At 40.8% G+C, this 5572-nt stretch overlaps 1 long non-coding RNA gene across 1 annotated transcript; it reads right to left on the bottom strand.

The window, feature by feature from the left end:
• Window positions 1-1032: 1032 nt before the first annotated feature.
• LOC123050057 (uncharacterized) lies at window positions 1033-5166 on the bottom strand. Its single transcript, XR_006423700.1, has 4 exons — window positions 4399-5166; window positions 3785-3855; window positions 2142-2261; window positions 1033-2042 (listed from the first exon to the last, which is right to left on the bottom strand). It is a non-coding gene; the product is annotated as an uncharacterized lncRNA (long non-coding RNA).
• Window positions 5167-5572: the final 406 nt, after the last annotated feature.

Here is a 5572-nt window from a genome sequence, read left to right as displayed (position 1 = left end):
CATTTTTTTCAACGATGTTGTGAACTTCTCTCATTTCATGACTTGAACTTTTACCATTTGAATTTCCTCATAACCAAATTTGTTGGCAAAATTATTGCCCCTATGTACCTTGAAATTTTTAACTATTTAAAAATAGAGCATGTAATATACCGCTGGAAGGATGGTGAATAGAAGAAACTTTTTCATGTTGAACATTTTTCTAAATTTATTGTGGTTTAGGAGCAGTTTTGACTATGCCAAAAACATCATTTTTTTTGTTTTTTCGATCTCATAAAATGAAACAGTGGATTTATATGACCAGATTTTTTGTACCGTCTCTGGTTTAGAACATGGACTTATAGAATTCAACCGTTTTGTGTATTAGTTTCAAATTTAGTTTCTCGTCCAAACTAATGATTATCGTTAGCTCTAAACTTGAATGGCTTATCTAATTAAACTGATTGAATTTAAACAACATGACTCAGCACCCACCAGGATGAGGACACCATTAGTCCGTAGCTATAAAACAAATCCATATTCTTTTCTATGAACCAATGATAGAATACATGTTGGACTGCTGCATCTACTTTATCCCCAGGCACAAACCAGTGCATCATTTGCTCAATTCCTAGGCACCAACAGGGCATTTTTCTATTGTTTCATCAATAAATAAAAGGGCATTAGCAAGGCACAACCGACTGAGCTACAGATGGAATAATACAGGAGATGGGAAGTGACAACAAGTGGACACTATAGTGCATGTGTTCTTGTGATCTGCAGCTCTATACAATCTTGATATACATAAGCCTGGATGCATGGTAACCATTTCGTTCGAAACGTAGGAGTTTCGCAGCAAACAGTTCAATTGCCGCAAGAGTCCAGGGAAAAAATTGAGCATTCGACATGGAGTCTAGCATGTGTTGATCATGGCATGTGTGCATCTCCATCTGTCTCAGTGCTGCAGCTCCCTCTTGTTTCCGGTCGAGAAAGAAGAATGAGGTTACCAATGGCGGTTTCAAGGGAATTAATTATCATGCATTTCATCGACATCTTCCTCTTCTACTTTTGAAACCAGAAAAAAGAAACAACTCGTCAAGAATGAGAGAAAAGAAAGTCAAAAGAACTTGAGCATCCTACAACTACTTCTGCAATGTATACTAATCCCTTTTGCTCAGTGCTTGAAATGTCCTACAATAATTAAGAAATAGAAAGGAAGGTGGTGAGAGCTTTCGACTGAACTTTCGATGCTTTGTCTTTTGAACTTATATGAACTTACTAGTTCTTTGTTTATAAAAAACTACAAATATAATGTTCCTAGTCTGCAACAAAACATTTTTTTCTGGGCAAGTGAAAACAATGAGACACCGAACCCTCTCACTAACACACATAGAACTGATGGTAGAATACATAGTGAGTTGCTAATAATATTTTGATTTTCTCCTATAGGAAACATGTTCTTTTCTTCTTATGATATATAAAAATGAACTATTTCTCCACATCAAACTATTACCACGTTTCTGTATGAACTGAGAGAAAGAATACATAGTGAAAGAACAGTTAGCAGTACTAGTCTTGAGAAAAGAAGAGTTCGAATGTCGAGCGAGGAGTTTCTGTGTTAGGTTTGAATGATGACCTACCTGTAAGTAAACCAAGGATCCCATACTTCTTTATTTTGTGCATCATAATTGGGAGAAGTTCAAAAAGAAACTTCTAAAAAGTTTGTACTGCTTTTGCTATAACAACTATAGTCATCTTTGCCAACTACGTATATTACATGGCTAAAATAAGATTTTTGAATTGAACAAAAATAGTAAATTGTAATGAACACCTAAAGAGGAAGTTCTTTTCACATCTTCCTAACTACTTAATTAGTAGAACATATGTACGCATTTTAATAGCCGAAGCAAAGTGAGAGAGAGAGATTTGCTGTGAGAGTGAGAGAGTGTCGTTGATGCATGGAGAGGACTACCATCAGCGCTCAACTTGGACGGCTGCCAGCAACCATGGTGGACATGCCAGTGGTGGTGCGGCATGGCCAGAGCAGGCCGCTGGCTGTGCGGATACTGATATTCCAACACATCATGTTAGCGCACCAGGGAAATCACAAGTTTTCCATAAAAATGTTATCCATACTAGGTAAGACCAAACCTACAGGACAATACCTTTTTCATCAGCTAGCTACTACATGCTACTGCTCCTCCAGCAATGTAGCATCCCTGTATCCTCCTTGCACCGGCAACCATTCGGAGCATGCGCTGCTACCGCTCGACACGTTGAACCACCTGTAGGAATCAAAGTGAACTAAAGGGATTCAAACACATCAATGGACACATGTCCTACACAATAATTTTCACCTATACTGCCCATAACAACAAACTAACATAAAAACAATTTATGAAGGAAACCGTTCTTGAAATCGAGTTGAGCTTAAACTATTCAGTTTTTTGAACTCCTGCAGCAATTATACTTGAACTTGCGTGACACATTTTTTGAAAGCATCTAATGTTCAGGATACGCTATATGGAAAGAGGAATGGGGAACACACCAGGACACATAGGCAAGCTTGAACTTGTAGCATCATTCCTTATATTTTTCTAATTGGAGAATAACATGCGGCCTTATAGCATTTGATCACTTCAACTTGTAGCAACAGAAATAAGAAATATATATGGCCTCCGACCCGTGGAAATTATAAGAAATTTGTAAATACTAGTACTGCAAACCAACATTTATAAATACTAGTGAACTTGAACTTATGCTATCTCGACATGTGAACTCATTGTGTTACAAGCACACGCGCGAAAATCAAACGAAGCTGATATCAGTACATGTCAAAAAGATAATCAAGTTCATGTATATTAATTATGAGAAGTTCAAAAAGAAACTTTTTAAAAGTTTGTACTAAAAAGGTGCATACTGCATAACATCCGGTGAGGAGGACCATACTATTGAGGACACACACACATTCACAGAATGAGGAGGCTCCCATTAGGAACATTCAGAGGCATGCATCTGCAAGTTGTTGCATTGCTAGTACCCATGTCATGGCAAAACAGATATGCCATCTCTGTTGCATCATGCATCTTTGTACAGAAGCTTGTTTTTCCAGAAATTTAAGATAGTGTAAATATTATGTACTCTCTCTGAAACTAATGTAAGAGCGTTTAGATCACTATTTTAGTACTCTAAACGCTCTTATATTAGATTATAGAGGGAGTACAACATGGGCATTTAGTAAGTTTTGCACCGAGGTAATAGAAGTGAACCTGTGATGAAGAATAGAAAACAAAAAGAATTTTTTTGGAGGTGGAATAAGACGTTGGTGATCGGGTGGACCGGCTACACCTCCTCCCCTGGACTGATTGCTCCGGCGAAGTGGAGCTGATGGAGGCGGAGATGACGAGCGGCGCGATTTGGCCACTGCAGGGAATCCCAGTGACTACCAATTCATCCTTGTTGTTCCAGGATGACATCCAGAGCACTGCGACGGGGGTGGAGGAGCCACGTCGCCGGAGGGAATGGCGACTAGAGCAAATAAGTTTATAATCTTATACAGCAAGTTTACAATTCTTTTTTTGCTCTAGATTTTCTGAAGTGGTTAGGTATCACACGTCATATGCATTATCTCAAACATTTGGTAAGCACCACAACTAGAGAAACTATATATATATATATATATATATATATATATATGTGCCAAGGGACTGAACAAAGCACGGCTATTCATTCAAAAGCAGATAATGATCAACACACAAGAAGGGGAACATGCCAGCACAAAGTAAAACCAACATGTGTTTGCAGCTACCTGATGTCCAAAGCTCATTTTGACTACGGATGTCAATCATGCTCTTCTTTTTCCCTTGCTACTTGTTGCCTCTGCAGCAAAATTGTAGTAGCAAAGCACCTTAAATTAATTGACAAAAGAGGCACCTCTATTCACAAAAGAGAGAGTATGTCCAATATGTTGACATTGTTTAACATGGCAGTCTGCAAATTCTATTGTGCATCTACAAATCTTATCATACTGTAATTGGACTTATGACATGTTTGGAAGGGCAATGCCAGTCAACATCTTATAGCCCTCTATTTTGGTAAAAATAAAAAGATCAAGGCTTCAGTATGGACAACTAAATTATTAGGAATGTTCAGTCAACATGTTTTTGTTTTGAATTTTTTTCCTAAACTTATTAAGTATCTATGTATGAACGTACAAACTTTCTAAGCATGAACTTTTTGCTAGGGTTTGTTTTTTCGTATTACAAACTGTTTTCTGCATTACAATAAACAACTTTAAAAGATAGCAAAATGGAACATGGATTCAAAATGAACTCAAACTGAAACAATTTAGTAGTAACATTCCTGGAGATATTTGCAAATTATGAAATGAACCTTCTGGGTGTTCAAAGTTTTGAAATGGACCTCTTTTTGAAGCCGAGAGAAACAAAATCCCACGGGGTTGATAGGGGCGTTAACGCACGGGTCATCGGGGCAGCCTTGGACGGGGACTGGTGGTGGTGAACGGCTTTAGGTGGCAGAGGTGAATGACCTCAGGTGGTGGAGTTGAACGTCCTGCGCACTGAGGCCCCAGAGGGCGACGCCGAAACATCGGCCACACATGGCGCACTGCCGGGAGGAGTGGTCGCGTCGCTGGTAGGAGGCGGGGAGGCGACCGCGTCCTTGGGAGGAGGTGCGTCGCGCGTGGCGACGGTGGAGGTGTCGGGGGTGACCCCCGACGACGGCTGGTGGAAGCAGGGAGGCCACGGCGGCAGGTGAAGCTAGGGGGACGACGACGGCAGGTGGAAGCCAGGGGATCCGACGGTGGCACATTGAAGCCAGGGGGCGGCGGTCAGTCTTGCAGCCCGCGCTGGAAGGGGGAAGCCTGTGGTGGCACGCTGGAACGGGGAGGCCCATGGAGGCGTGCTGGAACGAGGGAGGCCGGCCGTGGTGAGCTGGAACGGGGGAGGCCGTCAGCGCGCTGGAACGAGGGAGGCCGGTTGCGGCGCGCTGGAACGGGGGAGGCCGGCAGCACGCTGGAACGAGGGAGGCCGGCCGTGGCGCGAGGGGTGGTGGCGCACGGCGGCAGTGGAAGGGGTGGCGACAGTGGCGAGATGGGATCGGGAAGTGGGTGGTTCGGGGGAGGCAGGATGGAGTTTTTTTTTTCTTTTCTATCGGGCCGGTTCGAGCTGGTGGACTGGATTCGGGAACCTGTAGTTCTGTCGCGCTTGCGTCTATATAGTTCCGTAAGTTTTGTCTTATTTCCAACGCAAAAAGGGACCGTAAGAAAATATATAATCGCCGTAAAAAATATTTTATGTTATGTCAAATTATAAATGTAAAAACATAGTCTAAAATACACATAAACTGTAAATTTTCTTATTTTATGACCTATATTTTTATTTTCTTATGTCAAATTTTACGTAGTGAATCAATAGGAATGTAACTATTTGAATAACTATTTGAATTCCAAATGTAATTTAATTATAAAATGATCGTAAGATTATCTCGGGTGAAGAAAAACTTATTCTACACCCTGGGTGATGAATAGTAATAATATATATATATATATATATATATATATATATATATATTGTCA

The sequence above is a fragment of the Triticum aestivum genome, chromosome 1A (assembly GCF_018294505.1).
Source record: "Triticum aestivum cultivar Chinese Spring chromosome 1A, IWGSC CS RefSeq v2.1, whole genome shotgun sequence".
NCBI lineage: Eukaryota > Viridiplantae > Streptophyta > Magnoliopsida > Poales > Poaceae > Triticum > Triticum aestivum.
Note: the sequence above shows the minus strand (reverse complement) of the source record. Positions and strands in the feature narration are given on the sequence as shown.